This window comes from Eptatretus burgeri, chromosome 3 (genome assembly GCF_056783735.1).
Source record: "Eptatretus burgeri isolate ZD-2024b chromosome 3, Ebu_testis_v1, whole genome shotgun sequence".
Taxonomy (NCBI): Eukaryota; Metazoa; Chordata; class Myxini; order Myxiniformes; family Myxinidae; genus Eptatretus; species Eptatretus burgeri.
This window is the reverse complement of record NC_140963.1, coordinates 140,287,429-140,311,404: the sequence shown is the minus strand read 5'-3', so window position 1 is coordinate 140,311,404 and position 23,976 is coordinate 140,287,429. Positions and strand designations below refer to the sequence as shown.

The 23,976-nt window shown below is 40.1% G+C and overlaps 1 pseudogene; it reads left to right on the top strand.

The window, feature by feature from the left end:
* The first annotated feature begins 8,840 nt into the window (after positions 1–8,840).
* On the top strand, positions 8,841–12,656 carry LOC147031141 (uncharacterized; annotated as a pseudogene).
* Positions 12,657–23,976: the final 11,320 nt, after the last annotated feature.

The window sequence follows — 23,976 nt, the reverse complement described above, 5'->3', positions numbered from 1 at the left end:
TTTGAATATATTACTAGAAGGAGAGGAGAAACTTTTGTTAGAGATACTTTAATTGATGTTCTACCAGGTATACTAAAAGCCCTTCCACTGAAGGAAATTGAAGAACTCATATTATTTACCATAATAGTTTTTATCCAATAGTTGTTATATTTATCTTTGTTCAATTTTACATCCTTGACATATTTCTCAGTATCTTTAACAGATGAAGAGATTGATTGAAACTTGTCTTTTGTGTCTTGAAACATTGTATTTATTAAGTGAAAAAGTTGGAGGATAAAATGTTTTTAAGCACAGATTCACCTATAAATTAAACAAAATTTTCATCAAGAAAATTTTAGTTTAAGCAAAGTTTTATTCTATAAATATGGTGAATACAACGTACTGCGATGTTTGTAATCACGAATATAAACATTATAGAAAACACCTCCAAACCAACAAACACACATTTAATCTATTTCATCAAATATCTCCTCTTGAGTTGGAAAGAAAACATTGTGATATCTGTTCAAAGGATGTTTTGAAGAGTAGTTATAATCAACATCTTCAATCACAAAAACACAAGAAAAATGAGTTTAAAGTAAAGAGAGACTATTATATTAAAAACACTGATGGGGCATTTAAAGGGCATATAAAAATAAGGATTTTTCAATTTGGAGAACCCGGTCCATCATCAATAGCTGAATCAATTGAAATAGTGAAACCCGATGTTGAAAAATTTATTAAAAAGACATTAAAAGAAATAAAAACTTTAAAGTTTTATATGGGAGTGAAAATGAATATGAAAAGACAAGATGAAGAACAAACTCCTTATATGAGAACAGATCTTCATTTTATAACATCATTTCAAGATTTTTTGAATAGTGGGGTTTATGAAGAACTATCAAGACAAGAGGAGGATGTTGATAATACAGTGGTAGGAAGTGGATTCAATATTAAAAAAATCATCTTTTTAGATATACACATTCTAAAATCAAACCCTCTTAAAGCTTCTTCTTATATTGAATTACCAAAAGAAATAAAACTAAAGAAGGCAGTTGTTAATATTAAGAACAATGATAATAAATGTTTTCTCTGGTCTGTTCTTGCTCACTTACATCCACCAAAATGTAATTCAGAAAGAGTAAAACAATATATGAAATATGAGAATACCTTGGACATTAAAGATTTTAAATTCCCAATGCCATTAACAGATATTCCTAAATTTGAGAAAAAGAATAATCTTTCTATTAATGTATATGGATTAACGGATACAAACAAAATTCAAATATTAAAAATTTCAAACAACTATAAAAATGAAGAAACACACATTGACCTTTTATATTTTAGTGTTGGAAAGAATTCACATTACACATACATCAATAATTTATCAAGATTAATCTCTTCTCAGGTATTCAGAACAGCAAACAAAATATATCCTTGTAAGCGATGTCTTAATTCATTTCATACAAAAGAACGATTAGAACAACATTCAAAATATTGTAGTAATCATAAATCAGCTGTAATTACAATGCCTAAACCTGGTGAAAAGATTTATTTTGAAGATTATAATAAATCTATCATGCACCCATTTGTGATATACGCTGATTTTGAATGTATCCTTAAAAAGATAAATACTGCTTCTCCTAATCCAAAAGAACCATATACAAATAAATATCAAAAACATATTCCTTGTGGTTTTTGTTATTATATCAAATCATCTGTTGGAGAAAAGTATAACAAACTTGAACATTATCGTGGAAAAAATGCTTCACAAGAGTTTGTAAAACGATTAGAAAAGGATTGTATAAGACTCACTAAATTAATGAAAGAAACAAATGAACCGATGAAATTAACCAAAGAAGAAAAATTAGAATTTAGAATGAACAATATCTGTCATATTTGTGAGGGGAAAATTAAGGAGTCTAAAGTTAGAGACCATTGTCATCTTACTGGTAAATATAGAGGTCCCGCTCATTCCTGTTGTAATCTTAATTATAAATTACCTTCTTTTATTCCAGTCTTTCTTCACAACAGCGCCAACTATGATACACATCTATTTATAAATGAACTTTCAAAAACACCAGGGAATATTTCTGCTATAACAAACACAAGTCAAAAGTATATTTCATTTTCAAAAATGATATTCACAAAACCTTTAACTCGTATTAGGTTTTTAGATTCTTACAAGTTTATGGGAACACCACTAGCCTACCTCGCATCAAATCTAAGCTCCACAGACTCTTTTCCAAATCTTAATTCATTCTTTCCAAAAGAGGAAATTCTCACTAAAGAGGAAATTCAGATTAAAGATGAAATTCTGATTAAAGAAGGAATTCTTACGAGAGAGGAAATTCAAACAAGGAATGAAATTCAAAGTAAAGAGAAAATTCTTACAAGTAAGGGAATTTATCCTTATGATTATATGGATTCATTTATGAGATTTAAAGAAACACAACTTCCTTCAAAAGAAAGTTTCTATAATAACCTTTATGAAGAAGAGATAAGTGATAAGGAATATAAACACGCACAAGAAATATGGAAAATATTTAAGATAAAGAACCTTGGAGAATATCACGATTTATATCTAAAAACAGATGTTTTATTGTTAGCTGATGTGTTTGAAGCTTTTAGATCACTCTGTCATAATAAAAATTGTTATGGATTAGATCCTGCCCACTATTTCACAGCTCCTGGTTTAGCTTGGAGTGCAATGTTGAAAATGACAAAACAAGATATAGATTTAATCAGTGATGTGGATATGCTTTTGATGATTGAGAAGTCCAAGAGAGGTGGAATATCACAAGTATGTTCAAAAAGATATGCTAAAGCAAATAATAAATATCTCCCAAATTATGATAGTGAAAAAGATAGTAATTATTTGATGTATTTTGATGCTAATAATTTGTATGGATGGGCAATGTCTCAATCTCTACCTTATGGTAAATTAGAGTGGGTGGAAGAAAAGAATTATGAAAAGGCTTTGATGAATATTGTTATTTCTTCTCAAGAGGAATTGAATGACGAAGAAGAAGGTTATTATTTTGAAGTTGATTTGAGGTACCCGAGTGATCTTCATAATAAGCATAAAGATCTTCCTTTTGCATGTGAGAAAGAAACTCCAAAGAAAGAATGGTTAAGTGATTATCATAAAAGTTTTAATATTAAAGGTAAATCAACAGAAAAGTTATTAACAACATTCTATGATAAAGAGGGATATGTTTTGCATCAGAGAAGCTTAAAACAGTTTTTGAGAGAAGGATTGAGAGTAGCTAAAATTCATAGAGTTTTAAAATTTAAACAAAGTCCTTGGGTGAAAAAGTATATTCAATTCAATACAGATATGAGAGCAAATACAAAAGTAAAATTTGAAGGGGACTTTTATAAATTAATGAATAATGCTGTATTTGGAAAGACTATGGAAAATGTTAGAAACAGGCAAAACATTAGATTCGCAACATCTTGGAAAGAAGCTTCGAGATTGATAAATAAACCAAGTTTTGAGAGAGAAGAGGTTTTTTCAGAGAACTTTTCTGCAATTCATATGAAAAAGGAAAGTATTGTAATGGATAAACCAATTTATATTGGAACAGCAGTTCTTGATTTATCAAAGATATTGATGTATGATTATTTGTATAATGACTTAAAGAAAGAGTATGGTGAAAATGTTTCATTGTTGTATATGGATACTGATAGTTTTATCCTAGATATAAAAACTGATGATGTTTATGAAGATATGAAGAAAAATATTGGAGTATATGATACAAGTAATTTCAGCAAGAAGAGTGAGTTATTTTCCAAAAAGAATGAAAAGGTTATTGGTAAGTTTAAGGATGAGTTGGGTGGAAAAGTAATGAGTGAGTTTATTGGATTGAGAGCAAAGGCATATGCTTATAAGTATGGTGAACAGATTGATAAGAGGTTAAAGGGAATAAAGAAATATGTAATAAAGAAATCAATAACTTTTAGAAATTATTATAATTGTTTGATGAATAAGAAAGAAGAATATAGGAAAATGAATACAATAAGAAGTTATAAACATAACATATATAGTGAAGAAGTAAATAAAAAGGCATTAGGAGCCTTTGATGATAAGAGATTTATTTTAGATAATGGAATAGATTGTGTTCCATATGGATATTGTATGATAGAGTGTATAAAATAGATTATGTTTTAACGATGGGAAGATGGGTTAGGGTTTTTAAGGGCTACCGCGTTTTTTCACAATATATAAATGGTTAAACCAAGTATTAATCAAACTAAAGAGTGGAGAAAATCTCAGTCTTGGTATATAAATGGAAAACATAATGAATGTGAAAAATATCAAATAAGTCTTATTGAAAAAATAACTAAAACAAAGGTAAATAAAACAAATAAGCGAATTAATTTAAAAACTAGTAAGTTAGAGGATGTAAAGAAAAAAATGAATATCCTTGAATGGACTGAAAACTTTGATGGTTATCAATTGAACAATGAAAAAACAATTTACTATAATCTCAAAATGATATGTGGCTCAGGAGGTGGTCAAACAAGAGCATTAAGAGAAGTTTATCATTTCGTAATGGCACAAAAGGGGTATCTTAAAAAATATAAAGATTCAAATGTTTTGTTTGTCAATATTTTAGATGGGGATTATTGTGCAAAGAAAATTAAACTATTGAAGGAATTTGAGAATGAACAAATCTTTATAGGTTCAATGAGTGAGCTGTTCAACCCCCAGGTGTTCAATTCAATGAGGTTCAACCTCCAAGTTAAAAGGGGAGACAAATAAATATACCTTGGGATAAAAAGGGGGTTTATTTTTAAGGAAAAAAAATATAAATCGCTGAAAATCCCCCATTCATTTACATGGGGAAAAGTGAGCCAGAATCAGTATTCTTACCCTACTAATGTGTGTCAAGGGGGACGTTCTTAGATCTGTGAACCCCAAACACAGAATCCTCAACTGAATAGTCAAGGTTTAACTTTTGTTTGTGTGTGTGTGTGTAATGGGAGCAATAGGTTGGCGCTTCACTCCCTCCTACTATACACCGTTGTGGACACTCGAGGGCCAAGTCCGAGGTGTATAACAGTATATAATGTGTGTCAAGGGGGACGTTCTTAGATCTGTGAACCCCAAACACAGAATCCTCAACTGAATAGTCAAGGCTTAACTTTTGTTTGTTGATGTGTATGTGTGTGTGTGTCCCAACCCTCACATTCAAAATCTCAACCCCAACCCTCACATTCAAAATCTCAACCCCAACTCAATCCTCGCCCAACACAATGTCTTTTTCAAAATGAGATTTCCACCTATATATATATATTTTTACGTTTTTTTCTTCTTCCAATTCTGTCTTTTAAGGCTTTCAGGTTTGATGACGTAGAAAGGGGAGTAAGCCTGCACTTTCTTCCCAGAACTTTCTTGATCTTGCTCCCATCAAGCACCATCCGACAAAGAACTACATCGATAGGTTTAGATCCCAAAGAGTGATAGCAACTCCAAAAGTCTCCAAAATATAAATAAATAAAATAATAATAATAATAAATAAATAAATAAATAAATAAAAGCCCCCAAAAAAGTTTCAAGTGTCCAACATAAACCCAACTTTCCAAGTCTTCAAGGTATAACCACATTCCCGTTGAGTTTCCAAGATATGTATCACATTGTGAGTTATCAATCCAGAACCCACATTTCAAGTATTCAAAGTAAAACCAACTTACAAAGTCTCTTAAGGATAACTCATTTACTGATTTTTCAAAATTTGTGAGTCTCCAAGGTAGGCCCCATATTTAGAACCATCTTGGCAGAACCCTTTTCCTGAGTCTCCAAGGTAGTTATTTAAACCATCAAGGCAGAACTCATTTACTGATTTTTTCAAAATTTGTGAGTCTCCAAGGTAGGCCCCATATTTAGAACCATCTTGGCAGAACCCTTTTCCTGAGTCTCCAAGGTAGTTATTTAAACCATCAAGGCAGAACTCATTTACTGATTTTTTCAAAATTTGTGAGTCTCCAAGGTAGGCCCCATATTTAGAACCATCTTGGCAAAACCCTTTTCCTGAGTCTCCAAGGTAGTTATTTAAACCATCAAGGCAGAACTCATTTACTGATTTTTTCAAAATTTGTGAGTCTCCAAGGTAAAACTTGTATTCTGGCTCATCAAGGTATAACTTGTTCAGTGGGTATTGTCTTGATAACTCACAATGAGTACTATTGCTGTAAAACTCTTTTTCAGGATTTTGCTGGTCTCCAAGGTATAACTCTTTGGTTGGGTCATCAAGGACGAACTCGTTCTGTGGGTCTTGGTCGCTCATAAGGTCTTCAACCAAGCCAACAATTTCGCCCCAAGTTGTAGCAAAAGCAGTATTTTCATTTCGTATTTCAGACACAATTTCCTGTGAGAGAAAATAATAATGTATTAATTAAGTTATTTAATTATTAAATGAGTATGCTTCAATCAAAGTTTGAAAATAGGAAAATAAAAAATCTTACCTCAATAGATAAGAGGTTTGAATCCAGTTCATCAACTTGAAGGTTTAGTTCCATAGAAGACAGAGAGTTCCAAGGAACACCAAAGTCATCCCACTCAAGGTCTTCAACCAAGCCAACAATTTCCCCCCAAGTTGTAGCAAAAGCAGTATTTTCAGATACAATTTCCTGTGAGAGAAAATAATAATGTATTAATTAAGTTATTTAATTATTAAATGAGTATGCTTCAATCAAAGTTTGAAAATAGGAAAATAAAAAATCTTACCTCAATAGATAAGAGGTTTGAATCCAGTTCATCAACTTGAAGGTTTAGTTCCATAGAAGACAGAGAGTTTGAGACAAGCACACAGAACACCATTGCCAGCAAGAACAAATGTTTAAAATGGAGCCTGGGTTTGAAGCTTTTATAGAGAAAGACTGGTGGGTGTGGTTTCCTTTGGAAATTCCCTGGGCAAGCCTAGGCAAGCCTTCATTGGGAAATTTTTCAAAACCATAACATCCTGTAATTTTCTAGTGATTTCTTTGTGAGTCAGAGATGAACTGGAAATGATGTAAGAGTGGGCGGGGCTTAGCAAAAGTAGGCGGAGCTTAGGAAAAGTGGGCGTGGCTTAGAAAAAATACCTTATGAAAAGTGGGCGGAGCTTAGCAAAAGTGGGCGGGGCTTAGGAAAAGTGGGCGTGGCTTAGAAAAAATACCTCATGAAAAGTGGGCGGAGCTTAGCAAAAGTGGGCGGGGCTTAGGAAAAGTGGGCGTGGCTTATTGAATAACTTGTGGAAAGTGGGCGGGGCTTAACAAAAGTGGGCGGGGCTTAGCAAAAGTGGGCGTGGCTTAGGAAAAATACCTTATGAAAAGTGGGCGGAGCTTAGCAAAAGTGGGCGGGGCTTAGCAAAAGTGGGCGGGGCTTATTGAATACCTTGTAGAAAGTGGGCAGGGCTTAACAAAAGTGGGCGGGGCTTAAAGAAAAGTGGGCGGGGCTTAACAAAAAATAACCTGTGGCTCAGGAGGTGGTCAAACAAGAGCATTAAGAGAAGTTTATCATTTCGTAATGGCACAAATGGGGTATCTTAAAAAATATAAAGATTCAAATGTTTTGTTTGTCAATATTTTAGATGGGGATTATTGTGCAAAGAAAATTAAACTATTGAAGGAATTTGAGAATGAACAAATCTTTATAGGTTCAATGAGTGAGCTGTTCAACCCTCAGGTGTTCAATTCAATGAGGTTCAACCTCCAGGTTAAAAGGGGAGACAAATAAATATACCTTGGGATAAAAAGGGGATTTATTTTTAGGGAAAAAAAATATAAATCGCTGAAAATCCCCCATTCATTTACATGGGGAAAAGTGAGCCAGAATCAGTATTCTTACCCTACTCACATGTTACCATTTCTGGTGGATTGACAATATTAAGGGGGGGGGGCCGTGCCCTCGATGCGTACTTGCTTTATCTTACCTGGTCAGGTGCAGCTGAGCCGAGCTACCTAGTACGCACCGGCTAATGTGTAGAGCCAATCGATGGGGTATAACTTCCCGGCTAACGCTATGTACGGACTATGCTGGACCAATGGAGGAAAATACACGACGAACTTGGTACATTTACAATGCAAGCAACTTATTATTTAAAGGGAGAGGAAATGTATGTGTCCAAGCAAGAAAAGGTTTTAACACAGAAAATATGTACAGCGGGGGAAAGCAAGGATTGGTGAGGTGCGGCAAAATAAATACGGTTATTTACAAAAGGACACAGGGTAGAGATAAAATGTTATAAAACTTACACAATGTTATTTACCTAACACGACAGGCACCATCAGAAACACTCCCAAGGAAAATTAGAAAGTAAGAAAGATGAGAAGAAGTACGAGGTGGTTTCGACCTCTTGCTTACCAGGTGAGGTCCACGGACCTGTGCAAACCCAATCGCTGAGGAGGGGGAAGGAGGAAAACTGAGGGTGTCTATCGTGTGTGGTTAGAGGAGGTGCAAGATGAAGGTGTGGTGATAAGCAAATGACGAGCATATGATGTGCAATTGATGCACAGAGAGGAAGATGTAAAAGGTGTGGATCAGTGGGCCCAGGTAATCGCTGATGCTCTTTTATTGTGTCCACAGTAGACGAGATGGAAATAAAGAAAATAATGTGTGAGGAGATAGGCTAATAGTGAAGTGTAAGGAGATCTGTAAGTGTATTGCGATATTTTCTTACACTGCACTCGGTCTGGTGCCCGAATCTCGTGCTTGCCCAGCACTCCACTCCGTGAGCTCCGTTCCGTCCCTCTCCACCAAGACAAAATGAATCACGTGCACCAAGAACCAGCCACAAGTGAACCTGCGGTGTGGGACGCACAGTTCCTTAGAGTTACTTGGCGAAGGAGGAGGAGCCTAAAGAAGGTGGATCAGGATGGCCGCAGGAGTTTTCCAGCACCCCCATTGGTGTACGGACAATTACCCTGGTGCTAGCTCAGCCCATGCACGGGTACAGCCGCAAAGATCTCACGTATACAAATGACTGCCTGTTGCTATGGTCCGCATGCTTGCGTGAAGAAAGGCTCGTGTGTGCAGCAAAGCAGAATAAGTAAAGAAGGGGAAAAATAAGGAAAGAAGGGGAAGAATATGTAAAGAAGGGGCAGAATAAGTAAAGAAGAGGCAGAAAAAACTACCTCGAGCCCACACAATGCATATTGACGCAACAAGCTCAAATGAGCTATGATCCTCGTCCTCTTAATGATGACGTCATGAAAACGAATATGACGTCATTGTGATGTATCAGGTTTGTGATAAATTATCTGTACTAATGCCCGGCTTGATTCCGCAAACATAATTCAAACAGCTTGCCTCGTTTCGGAGATAATGGTGTAGGCGATTTCCATTAGCGGCGATAGTATGATGTCAACTTTTTTTCTAGGAAGAATTTCCAAAATCAGAGATAGTTACTGCCTGCGCGTGGGCTTTCTGCATATACATGGCAAGTTTCACGAAGATCCAATGAAAACTCTGGGTTGTGAAACAAAAAATGTCAAAAAATAGGAATGGCGTCATAAAAATTGATATGACATCATAGTGATGTATCATATGTGCGGTAATTAATCTCTGCTAATGCCCTGTTTGATTCCCGCAAACAGAATTCAAAAAGATGCCTAGTTTCGGAGATAATTTTTTTAGGCGATTTCCATTAGCGGAGATATTTTGAAGTCATAACTTTTTTTTCTAGGAGGAATTTTCAAAATCAGAGATGGTTACTGTCTGCGCAGGGTATTTTTTACATATATACGCCAAGTTTCAGGAAGTTTCGATGAAAACTGGAGGCTGTGAAACAAAAAAGTCCACAAGAAGAAGATGAAGAACAACAACGTGAGTAAGACTTAGAGATCCTCCACGAGGATCTAAAAAGATTTGTATGTATTGATTTAGGTTATACAATATGATTGATTTAATGGTGCAGATTAATCATTAATCATTCTCATTTGTTCGATAAAATAACTTGGAAGAATTTCCAAAATCAAAGATGGTTACTGTCTGCGCGTGGGCTTTCTGCATATACATGGCAAGTTTCACGAAAATCTGAAGAAAACTCTGGGTTGTGAAACAAAAAATGTCAAAAAATACGAATGACGTCATAAAAATTGATATGACGTCATAGTGATGCATCATATGTGCGTTAATTCATCTCTGCTAATGTCCTGTTTGATTCCCGCAAACAGAATTTAAAAAGCTTGCGGAGTTTCGGAGATAATTTTTAGGCGATTTCCATTAGCGGAGATATTTTGACGTCATAACTTTTTTTCTCGGAGAAATTTTCAAAATCGGAGATGGTTACTGTCTGCGCAGGGTATTTTTCTGTTTGTATTATTTGAGGTCTGAAAACACTGAATCTTTGTTCTTATTTTGACCAGTTGTCACTTTCTGCAAATAAATGCTCTAAATGACAATATTTTTATTCGGAATTTGGGAGAAATGTTGTTACTAGCTTATAAAATAAAACAAAAATGTTTATTTTACTCACACACCTATAAATAGTAAAACCAGAAAAACTGATAATTTTGCAGTGGTCTCTTAATTTTTTCCAGAGCTGTGTATATATATATATATATATATATATATATATATATATATATATATATATATATATATATATATATATATATATATATATATATATATATATATATTAGACTAGAATTATTTCTCGAAAAGGGCCCTGTATGAGGCTCGAGAAGCATTTTTTAGTAAAAGTTGGGAACATGACAACATAATTAAGGTATGCTGAATTCGACTAGCCCTGTTCCCAAGCTGAATTTTGAGTTTTTGACCATCTAATTAGCATAAACAAAATGGCTGCCAAATTGACAATTTTGGGCACTTTCTTGGGACAGGCACTACTATACCAGCACAATGCTAATCTATTTTACTTGTGAACAACTGTTAAGTTGTTAAGTTAACTGTTAAGTTGTTATGGCCTTGTGTAAACCTATACTAATGATTCATTCTTGTTTGCAGGCCACAATGAATCCCGTGATTAGCTTGAAGAGGCCGTCACCTGTAGATGACAGCCTGTGCATTTTCTGCCAAACGCATAAAGCCAGAAAAAACCTGAGTGAAGCAACTGAACATGGACTCACAACACTCAGGAATGCAGCCTGCAGCACAAAGAAGCTGAGGGACTCCAAAAATCTAGACTTACTTGATCGTCTTGAGAATGCATTAGATTCTGCCACAGCCGTATCTCTTGTGAGGCACAGAATGTGCTATGCCCACTTCATGGACAAGAGTAAAATAGAACGTCTTCAGAGGACTCAGACAGAGTATTCAACAGAGGGAGCAGGTTGCAGTTCAGGTGTTCCAGGTGGTAACAGGCGTTCATTGTGAAAAGGTGTGCAGCCAGTCAACTGGAGCCTTTGCATTTTCTGTCAAACTGCAAATAAGAAGGCACGACTGATCTCGGTCATGACTAAGCAAATGAGTGATCAAATAATTCAAGCCTCACATCTTGACTACAAAGATGGCTTTCGACTGGCAGGAGTGATTGACCTAATTGCAGCTAAAGCCAAATATCATCTACCTCGTCCTAGCGCATTTAACAGGTCTACCTCCAAAACAAAGCAGGAGTCAGAAAATACAGACCTTGCTATGATATGGCTTTGCCAAGAGCTCCATCAATCAGCTGACAAAGGACATGTGATTATTCTGGATGATGTATGGGAAAGGTATAGGGAGATAGCTGAGGAATCTTCAACCATGATTCAGCCGTCCTATCAAACCAGAAGAGGAACATTCAAGGAAAAGTTGCAGTCACAGCTTGGGACATTTTCAATTTATTTCAACCTCTTGACAGTTATATATCATAATGAAAAACCGTATTGATTCCCACGAAGTACCAGCCAACAGCAGTTTTGCAGATGAAAGCAGACACAGAGGAGAGTGAGGAAAAGTTAGCCTTTCCTAAGTATGAGCCCCAGGATGACATTTTCCTTTCACTTGTTCATGTAGCGATGAAAGTCCGTGGAGACATGATGGAAACTCCAGGACACAAAGAGTTCTCTGTCAGTGAAGGAGATGCCATAGCATGCATTCGCGAGAGTTTATATATGCGACTGAGACTGATCGTCGGTGGCAAGGCATCCTTGAAGATGATAGTCCTGGGAACAATGAAGAACATGTCCGGAGCAGAGTTCTGAGTGTGGCACAAGATCTTGTCTACTGTCTCAGTGGTGGCAAAAAATGGACTCCAAAACATGTTGGTCTTGTAAGTACTCTTCATCAAGCTACGCGGTCAAAAGACCGAGTACGATTGTTCAACAAGGCAGGGCATTGCCTGAGTTACGAACAGGTGTTGCAAGTAGACACTTCGTTGGCTGAGAGCACTCTCAAATCATTGGAGAAAGCAATTGGTGCCATCATTCCACCAAACATTGAGGCAAATAAATTCATCCACTACACCTGTGATAACATTGACATCCTTGATGAAACACTTGATGGAAGGAATACCTTCCATGCAACTCAAATGGCAGCATGGCAACGACGCCAAACAACTGATGCTTCTCTTAAAAATCTCGAGCTATCCACAAGACATACTTTGATTGTGCCAAATGGCCTGGAGGAGCTGCATCCTGTCAGTATAACTTGTGGAAAATGCAAGCCAGTCTTCACAGCACCCGTCGACAAAGCCTGCTTCAGCAAATCTGAGGAGGACATCATCATCGCGCATCACACCAAATGATCATCATGGAATGTCTTCGAAGAGCACCATGAATTGCTGAAGAACTTGGGCATTGGTGAACTCACAGAGGAAACCATCAAATCTTCAGAAACCTTTGTCTGCAGAATATACAATGTGCACACAACAGACTCTGTTGATGCAGCACGGCATTTATTGTTCTTCAAGACGGGGAAACCAGAAGCCATGGCCCCAACAAGTGATGCACTCCATTTCCATTTGATGAGAGTACACTATCAAGTGATGAGATGGAGAAATTCCCACTGCCCCACACCTGAGTTCCCTGCGCCCTCTGAAATGGGATGGAGACTTGGGGAATCAGGAGTGCAACCCATACAGTTGGCATTGAGTCCCATTCCACACAGTTGCCTCGAGATGGTAGCCTGTGCATGTCGGAAACAATGCAAGACTCGACGCTGCACATGCCGGAATTCAGGATTACGATGCACATCAATGTGTGCATGCCAGCATCAGATTGATGATCAGACTCCTTGCATGAATACAACGTGATTTGCTTAAAAGATGTTAGGCATTCCTGAAAACTGTTTATGCTGACTGAAATTTGTTCATGTAGCAGCATGATAGAACTTTGTTTAGTTTTTATGATTACAGACTAGCAACTTTAACTTCTACGTTTTATTAATAAACATCGGTAATCATGTAAACATGAATTAAAATGCTTCAAATATGTCTTAATCATTTTTCTTGACTAGGGATGCCCTCTTGACTAGTAGGTCTAGACATCTCATTTGTCAGGTTTGCATGTATAGTGACAAAGTTACAGCAGAAAATAGATTTTTTTCTGGTAATGGCGGTAGCTAATTAGCATAATAATAGATTTTTGGCACGTTACAAATTTTATTAGCCTGTAGCTTTGATCTCTTGCTCAAGGGACATTTCTAAGATGCGTACATGTGTGAACAATGTACATTTATTTAAATGGTATAGTAGTGCCTGTCCCAAGAAAGTGCCAAAATTGCTAATTAGATGGTCAAAAACTCAAATTTCAGCTTGGGAACAGGGTGAGTCGAATTCAGCTTACCTTAATTAAGTTAAAAATTCATGTTCCCAACTTTTACTAAAAATCATTGGACAAAGCAACTTCCAGGATGCACATTTCTCAGAAATATGTCGAATATATATATATATATATATATATATATATATATATATATATATATATATATATATATATATATATATATATGTTTCCTTAATTTCATTCCTACCTGGGCATGCAGACAGACAGCCAAGAGCACCAGTTCCACCCAGAAGGCAATGACAAACCACCCGGTATAACCCTTACTGGGAAACTGCTTTGGCATCACCGACGCTCTGTAAAGTATGGAACATCAAATCAATCAAATCAATGTACCTGTCCAGAGGTGTTCATTCAGTTACACTCAATTTCATACTCGCACTGTAATTTCATACTCATTTGATGCACACAAAATCATCATAGGAGACATGCTCACACTTTCAATTTACAGGTCACTAAACTGACATTTCTGGCGAAATGAACTCAGTTAAAATAAGTTAACACAAGTCTGGAGACTGCGATGGTTCACGAGCAATGTACACGGCTCGCCTTTTTGATTTTTTGACTTTCGAGGGGACGCCACGGGCAAACTGGCGGGAATCGGGAAAAACGTAAAAGATGAAAGTTGTAGTACTCGAAGAGCACTACTTGCATACCAACTTTCATTCGAAACAGTTGAAAACCCTAGGAGCTCGATGCCGAATTTATTATTTTTTTTGACATTTTCTAAGTTCGTGACCTTGTGACGAAAATGAAAAATCGAGCTCCGTGGGGCTATGCAGGTGCTATTGGGCTAACCAAATACCGAAATCCCTGCCAAATTCGACAAACGCCTCGGAGAAGATGGAACTTCCAACCGGCTACCCCCCAAAACACGTTTTTTGGACGTGGCTCCGCCCTTAATGGGCGCAGCACGCCCATTCTCCGAAAAAACACAATCAGATCATGATGCAAATCTCGCACCCTAATTTTATCAAGATCGGATCAAAACCCACGGAGCTATGCTCGGGACAGACAGACAGACAGACAGACACACACCCATAACGAATATAGTGGTCACTTACTGACTCGTGAACCAATATGGCTCTTTTAGTGATGTACATGTAGATATTCACAGTGAAAATTACATGAGCAGGTCTCCAATGTGGCCATCGATACTCCAAGAAGATAAAACATGAAAAGAAATGATAAAACATGAAATGAAATCTTGAATTCCGTAAAGTTGTCTTTAGTGCATGTAATTCAAAACCTTTATGATGAACGTTGAAATCTCGTTTTCCCAACACGACTTTCCAAAGGAGATATAAGAGTGGATAGATGGAACAACGTTGTACGCGTCCACTTGTTAAGAGTACGAGATGGTAACGGAGATGGTAACGAACCCTTAACCACAACTATGTAACATTTCCCTTTCATTATAGCTTGCAACAATTCCCCCAGGTTCTCCTGGAAAATATGAAAGGTTTTCCACATGTTTTCCACAAATATTTCATTTTCCACAAATATGAAAGGATCCCATTCAAAATGATGCTCTCATCTTCGCAGAGATTTCAGTTCGTCGGAAAGCAAATTTGCTAGCGAGGTAAACCATGCGGCAGCCATATTTAGTGATGCTTCAACACGGAAAAAATGCGTTTGATCGAAGTGAGCGTGCTCCCGGCTTCGTTAGTTTCGAACCAGTCGAGCGTTGTCATGCCAACGTGACGTCACACTTCGGTGCTCTATACCCCCAAAACCTGTTGAATGGCATTTATTCATGTGCAGAGAGAGAAATTCTGCCGTAAAACTCACTCTTTCCCGTAACACATCCTGTCTGCTGTAAAGTCTCCGTCGTGGATTGCAAGGTACGACAAAATGGGTAATTTACAAAGGAAAAGAGTCCAGAACTGTCTGCTGATGATCCACAGGGAGTCACACTAGTTATTGAAAAGAGTATTGTAAATTTGCCTTTCCATATACCGTACACATATGGTTGGCGGTAACTACACAGTCTCCCCCACAAGGTTTCCTGGTGAGGAGGATGTTTGGATATGGACACCCAGCAGGATTAAAAACAAAACCTGTCAAAGGGTGGAGGAGCTCCTTGTGAGCCAACAGCCATCCAGATCTCGTGCCCAACTGTGTCTGTGGACATCCTCCTGGAGTTGGGTTACTTCTTATTAGGAGGTTGGTGACAGGATTTGCACTCCGGCCAAAGTAAAACTCTTCATTCCGCAAAACATTCTCGAAGCATAAAAAAGATCTGAAAACCCACTCCGTGGGAGTACCTCCTGTCAGCGTCCCTTCGCAGGGCAGCCAAACGGATGACGGGATTGGGGCAAAGCCTTCGGCACCCCCAATCCTTGATGATAGGAGAGAAATCAAGGGGGAACATTCCCGGGTGAGATTGCGGGAGAGTGTGTCGGAGTGGTGCTGAGGTGTTGTCCACCAGATGGTGGTCCTTGGGTTAACCTGAGGCGGTCCCTTTGGGTGGGTGCCTGGAATGTCCGATTCAAAAGAGAGGATGATCACCTGTCTGTTATCATCTGAGCTCAAGCGTTTGGACATCAGGATTGCAGCACTCTCTGAAGTTCGGAGACCGGATTGCAGCGAGATCATGGCGGGTGGTTACACCTACTATTGGTGTGTTCACTCTGATGGTTACCATGCCCAAGGAGTTGCTGTAGCTGTATCCAATAAGCTGACTCCAATGATAATTGAGGTAACAGCGGCCAACGAGCGTATTGTGAGATTAAGGATTCGTCACTCCTTCGGTGTCATTTCCCTGGTCTCTGTTTATGCTCCGACTGAGGTGAGAGATCTCAACGTGAAGAACGCATTCTATGCCACGCTTAAGTCTGGTTTATCAGTGCCCCAGGCGAGATACTCTTATAGTCTTGTGGAATTTCAATGCATCTTCTGTAACTGATAGGGATGGTTATGAGACGTCTGTTCGTCCCGATGGGTCTAGAACTGTGAACCTGAATAGCAACAAGTTCCTTGACTTGCAAGATGTCATGCACTTAGGGTGGCTGGTTCATGGTTTCAGCACCCACAAGCTCATCGCTGGACTTGGTAGTCCAATGCTGGTGGTGTGGCAAAGGAGATTGACCATGTGCTCGTTGATGGTCGCTGGAGGATGATCCAGAACTGCAGGGTCTACCGGAGTGCTCAGTTCCTCAATATTGACCACAGGCTTGTTGTAGCAACTCTAAAGTTGCACCTTAAATCCAAGAGAATGGTAACATCCCAGCCTCGGCTGGATGTTGGCAAACTCAAGGACGAGAGGGTAGCTGAGGAGTTTGCAAACAAGCTGAGTGGAGATTTGGGGGGTCTGGGTGCTTTGGGAGGTCCTGAAGAGTTGTGGAGTGCTTTCAAGACCACCGTCCTTGATGTTGCCAGTGGATGTCTTCGAACTCACCGTCGGGCAAAGAAGAATTTTGTCTCTCAAGGGACACTGGATACCATTGACCAGAGTCGCAGGGCCAGGCTGAATGGCAGAGCTGAGCTGTTCAGGGAGCTGAAGCGTAAAACTGTACGTGCACTGAGGGTGGACAAGGAGGCCTATGTGCGAGGAATCTGTGAGGGGGTAGAGCATCACCTGTGGTCAAGTAATTCTCGTCCTGCTTCCAGGGAATTTGCGCATTGCGTTCCTCCAAGCCCATCCCTCGGTGTACTGCAGTTAGAGCAGAGGGTGGTGGGATCTTGACAGAGGAGTCCGAAGTGAAGGGCCGCTGGGCCGGTTACTTTGAGCGGTTGTACCAGGCTGATCCACCAGCTGTCGAGTTGGATGTCAGGGATGTTACAATCACTGTCGCTGACCCTCCAATCAACTTTGAGCCACCTTCGTTTGTGGAAACACGGGCTGCGGTGAACTGGTTGAAATGGGGTAAAAGCTCCAGGGATCTGTGGCATCCATGCTGAACTTCTCAAGGCTGGTGGAAATGCTGCACTCGTGTCGTTGCATGCAGTTTTGTGCTCTGCCTGGAACACAGGCATCATCCCAACTGACTGGAAGAGGGGCCTTGTTGTCCCTCTCTGGAAAGGGAAGGGTGATCACCAAGACTGCAACAACTACCGAGGGGTGATGCTGCTCTCAGTGCCGGGCAAGGTCTTTGCTCAGATAATTCTTGGGAGGGTTCGCCACCATCTGCTTGAGCACCAGCGTCCAGAGCAGTCAGGCTTTACACCAAAGAGGTCAACAATTGACCGTATCATTGCTCTTTGGGTCCTCACCGAACGCAGGCGAGAGTTTCAGCAGGGGCTGCTTGCAGCCTATGTAGATCTCTGTAAAGCGTTCGATTCAGTGAATCGGGATGCCCTCTGGAGGATTCTTGATCTTCGTGGGGTGCCACCAAAACTGATCGATCTGATCTCTGAACTCTACTCTGGTACTGAGAGTGCTGTGAGACGTGGTGATACTATCTCTGATTTATTTCCAGTTGTAACTGGAATTTGTCAGAGGTGTGCACTGGCCCCCACACTTTTCACACTTGTATGGACTGGATTCTGGGGAGGATGTCAGAGAGATCAAGCTGTGGTGCATCATTTGGGAATGTCAAGATCTCTGACCTTGATTTCGCAGATGATGCAGTCATCTTTGCAGAGACTTTAGATATCCTTTTGGGGGCCCTCGAGGTGCTGAATGAGGAGTCGGAGCCACTGGAATTATGGGTTTCCTGGGTCAAAACTAAGATCCAGGTTTTCAATGACATCTCGGATGCTGCTGTCCTGTCTACCTGTTTGTGTTGAGGATGTTGAGGTCATGGAGAGATTCCCTTACCTTGGCAGTGATATTCATGTCTCTGCTGGCTGTGAGTTAGAGGTTAGTGGATGTCTGGGTCGGGCCTGGGGAGTTATGGATTCACTGGATCATGGGGTGTGGTGCTGCCAATACCTTTGCGGGAGGACGAAAGTCCGAGTCTTCATGTCCTTGGTGCTTCCAGTCTTGCTCTATGGATGTCAGACTTGGACTGTGACCCAGGATCTGAGACAGAGACTTAATTCCTGTGGTACCAGGTCTCTTCGGAGAATCCTTGGCGATCGCTAGTCAGACTTTGTGTCCAACGAGCGGTTGCTGAGAGAGACTCAAATGAGATTTGTTACCTGCATGGTCCGTGAGCATCAGCTGTGGCTGTATGGACATGTGGCTCGTTTTTCTGACGCTGATCCTGCTCACCAGATTCTCTCAGCGAGGGAGTCTCGTGAGTGGAGGAGGCCAATCGGCCGACCACATGCCTCGTTGTTGCATCAGGTTGATCGGCATCTCAAGGAGATGGGGATGGGCCAGGCATCTGCCTGGGGGATGGCCAGACGGAGGCCCCTGGAGTACCGGCGGAAAGTGGATGTCGCAACATGCTGCTCCGGCGCATGCTCCCATACCTGACCTGACCTGACCTGACCTGACCTGACCTGTACACATACTATTGTTCAAGCAAATCGTGCAGCACCTCCTCCTTATTTAACCCCTTTATAAGGCATCTACTTATTACATGTACACAGGGTAGGGAGGGGTATGGAGGGGTAGATCGGGGTAGGGAGGGAAGAAAATATGAATGCTAACATTGAGTAAAGGAACAGAAGGGAAGTGCATAGGAATGCAGGTATCTCTTTTTTGTGTACGTATCCGTACGGAAAATAAGGGGATGTATATTCCATTTTGACGTGCCGAGTTATTTTTTAATCCCCACACTTTTTTGAAAAAAAAAAAACTAAAAAACGGAGGGATATCACAATCTGCTCCGTCCATCACGTTACCTCCCAAACGGTTGAGCAGAAGTTCACCAAACTTAGTGGTTGTGATCACCACATGGCAAAAAGGTGCAATAGCATGATCATTTTTGGCCACACGGGCCACACCACCCGCAGGCAGGGTCAAAAGGTCAAGTACTTAAAAATGAAATTACGGGCACATTTTAAAATGAAACTTTGAACGTGCAATCAACATTGGGGAACGCGTGGAATATGTAACGATTTTTTGGATTTGACCGCCGGGTTCATGCCCCACAGGGTGGGAACTTACGGTCACAGGAGTCAAAACGGAAACATTTTTAAACTCAAAATGTAATATTGGGTCATTTCTGGTGGAACTTTTTGCCATCTTTCGACTTTGCTTTTGGGTGGGAAGTGTGGAGATTTGTGATGGCGGGTCATCGACTTCGCTCTAGTCTTGCCTTTGTGTGTTTCTTCTGACACTGATGTAAGTCTGACACCAGTCCTATTATCTTATACTAAAAGGGATCTTATACCAAGTGGAATTTTTTTCCTGAAAACCACTGGGAATCTTTCATCACGGTCAAATCTGAAGAAGGAAAAAAAAAAAAAAATTGCATTGTCTTTTTTTACCAATCACAAAGTGTCGAAAATAGTCCTGGACTCCTGGAGTGTCGATTCTTGCCTAAGCAGTCTCCTGGGCTATTGGGAACAATCCAAGATGGGTCCCCACTCTGACACAGTATACCAGCATGCTGGCACTCATTTTGCCAACCTCGGAAGGATGACAGGCAGTCAACCCCACCTGGTATTAATTCAACAGCCAATTGGGATTTGAACTCAGAATCCTAAGATCCCAAGCCCACCTGGGGGATGGCCAGACGGAGGCTTTACGCATCCCACCTGGGAAGACAGCCATAAAGCCAACACCAGGCATATTAATTAATAAATCTGTTTTTCATATAATACTTGAGCAGAAATACCCATCATTACCCGACAGCACAGGCACCGCTCAGTCAGACTCTGAAACTGCGGACAAAATAGGCGCCGAATGCTTTGTCCCACCGTCGCAGGCCGACCAGGTGTCGGCGTCTTGTTTGTTACGTGATCCTCTCATTTCATACTTTCCCGGGACGCCAATTGTGTCTGTGCCGTGCCCCACCATCATGTCCGTGAGATGTCGATATCCCACCCCAGTGGAGGGGGGAATGGTGCTATGGTGGAGGGGGTGTGTGATGTGGTGGTGGGTATTGTTGGAGTGATGGTTGGTGTGTTATTGTGGGTGTGATGGTTGTGGGAGGACAGTGGAGGGGGGGGTGTAGTGGTGGGTATTGTTGGAGTGATGGTTGGTGGGGGATTGTTGGGGGATGGTGGAGGGGGTGGGGGGGTGACGCTGACCAACTTTATAATTCGAAAATCAGAAAAAGACAAATCATGCGTATTTTGTGGGGTATCAAGGGATAGATTAGTGTCAAGGTGGTCTGAGCTTTCCGTCCCCCTTTCATAAATGCCTTCTGCTTATCCCTAATTACACTGCGTACCTCCCTGCTCAACCACTCCAATCTCTTTCTGCCTCTACCTTTACACCTCACTGGAATATACCTACTCTGCACCTTACTCCTTACACATTTACTCCTTGAAGGTTTCCCCACTCATTCACTTTACCCAATCAAACTCCCAAATCACTGTCATACCCTCAAAGTTTGCCGACCTTAAATCCAACAGCTTCACACCACTATCCCAAACCTCATATCTCAACAATAGAGTTGCATGTACAGTACTCATTACGCCGACATCAGGAGGATGACAGGCCGAGTCAATCCACCTGTGGTTATTTCAACGGCACGACAGGGGCTCAAGCTCAAGACCCAAGATCTTAAGCCAGCCACCTGAACCATAATGCCAACACCAGACTTAACAAAAACGAATAAATAGGTCCGACAAAATTACACGTTAAATCCAAAATAAAAACCGTTAAAATTGCACGAGTATATTCAAAAAAGGGAGAAAACTTGAAATTGCGATCAAACCTCAAAATGAACCCGTGGGCGAGTTGTGTCAACAAGGGGCCATTCACACCTGGCAGGAACCAATGCGCTAAAAAGGTTCTTAACCAGGAAGTTCAGATCCAAGATCAAACTATTGACCGCATAGGCAGGCAGAGTATCCCACAAATGTGGGAATTTGATAAAAACAGAACAACAAAAGGCATTTCTTCTGGAACAGTGATGGAAACATTTGACATTATTGTTATCTGTCTCTGATTGACATGAACAAAGGTTTCGATGGTGATGTCCAATCTGTTGTACAGACATTTTACAACAAAAACGACGCAAAAACTGAAACCTGTTCATCAAGTACCACAAACCCAGCTGAGTGCAATGGAGAGAGTAATGGATATCTTCCCCACCACGATCCAGTACATTTCTCCTTGGGAGATGGGAGCCCATGACAGGACCGGGTGAATTTCCTCTGTAATCACTCCAGAGAGGATCGCTGGGAGAGAGAGTACTCTGGTACCAAACGGGGGCAGCGTACTCAAGGGTGGGTTACACGAGGGCACAATAAAGCTTAACAAGTGTGTGACTATCTTTACAAATAAAAAGTCTTCTAAATAATCCTTGTGTCATTATAGTTGCTTTTGAAACTGTGTTGACATGTAGCATAATAAATATCTGGGTTTTCTTAATTTCTAGGGAGACAACGACTCTGATTGACTCTGCCATGCCATGTCGATTGCGAGTCTCCGGCCTCAAGTAGCCATTTAATCAAATAATACGGTCACAGAACAAATCGTTGGTAGTGTGGACACCTCAACCAGTCTCCCGTTGTGGGTTCGAGTATAAAACGTCATCCAATCATTTTAACAGAGTTCCGCATTGAACACTAAAGTGCTTGGAGGTTGTAATTGTACCGCTACTGCCCTCTCCAGGTGAATTGCAGATGGTTCTGTTGCTACTCGCCGCAGATCGGAGGCCAATCCAACAGCGAGGACACGACGGTGGGTTCCAGCCATTGAAATGGGTCGCAAAAAAAGAAACAAAAAAACAGGCTAAAGATTGTGTTTCGGTCATTCGTGCGATACACCCTCACAAGGCAAGACCTAGATTGTCTGAGCTCAAACTGCTCCACCGATCACGTCCAAGTTTCAACAGCCGCAAACACGAGTCAGCTGGTAATCGAACTTTGGAGTCCTGGGGTGTGTTCAGGTACCAGTTTGCTATCGCTTGCCAAGCTAACGAACCCTTCCTTATCAACCGTTTGGTTTGAGTGCGAAGGCCACTTGGCGAGCACTCTCCAAGCTAACTTCCTTCACCACCAAAGGTGGAGGGAGGTTATGTTTTCACCACTGTCTGTCTGCTTGGTACTTGTCTAAATCGAAGATTCATCAGTAATATTGATTGGTCTGGTCTGTGATTGTCTGGTACTTGTCTAAATCGAAGATTCATCAGTAATATTGATTGGTCTGGTCTGTGATTGTCTGGTACTTGTCTAAATCGAAGATTCATCAGTAATATTGATTGTTCTGGTCTGTGAGGTACTTGTGTAAATCGAAGATTCATCAGTAATATTGATTGGTCTGGTCTGTGATTGTCTGTTTGGTACTTGTGTAAATCGAAGATTCATCAGTAATATTGATTGGTCTGGTCTGTCATTATCTGGTACTTGTGTAAATCGAAGATTCATCAGTAATATTGATTGGTCTGATCTGTGATTGTCTGTTTGGTACTTGTCTAAATGGAAGATTTTTATGTTATATTGGTATGCTATATTGTTATATTATGTTATATTGGTTGGTATGAATATAACATATGAAGTATGTTATATTGGTTGGTCGCATGTGTTGTTACCTGTGCCACGAAAGGTTGAAGTTGTGTTTTCACTCCTGTTTGTCTGTCTGTTTGTTTGTGAAGAGGGTATCTCAAAATGTTGTGGATGGATTAGGACGAAATTTGGTGGAGAGGTCGTGTCTGTGACGACGACTAAATTAATCGATTTTGGTGAAGATCCAATAATTTTTTTAAGTGATTCTTCACCATTGAGTGATGCGGCTGAAACAAGATATAGTGCGATGTCTCAAAAAGTTAGGGACGGATTCGAATGAAACTTGGTGGATGAGTTAGTTCGGTGACAAGAACAAGCTGTTTAAATTTTAGTTCAGTTCCAAAACCAGATCCAGCCTATCAGTGGGATACAAAACCTAAACCAATCAGCCTGGCGGAGGTATGCACTCGACCGAGTGACCGTTCTAGTTGCGTCTGTTTTTTTGTCTGACAATCGCTGGCAAGTCACAATTTTAAACTGATCTTCATGAAACCACCAAATGGAAGGATTGGTCATAAGCAAGAAGCCTATTGATTGTGTGGTCAATAGGTCAACAACTTAGGTCAAGTTTATAAATTATATAAAATCCCTAATTTTCATCTAATTGACTTGAAATATGAACAGGATTTACATATCAGGTTACTGAATTCAACCACCAATTATCTTTGAGGTCAAAAGGTGAGAAGCCAAATTCCTAAAATCGTCAATTTCAACCCAGTTGACTTAATATTCGAAGAGGATTTACATATTGGTCAATTAACTGAACCA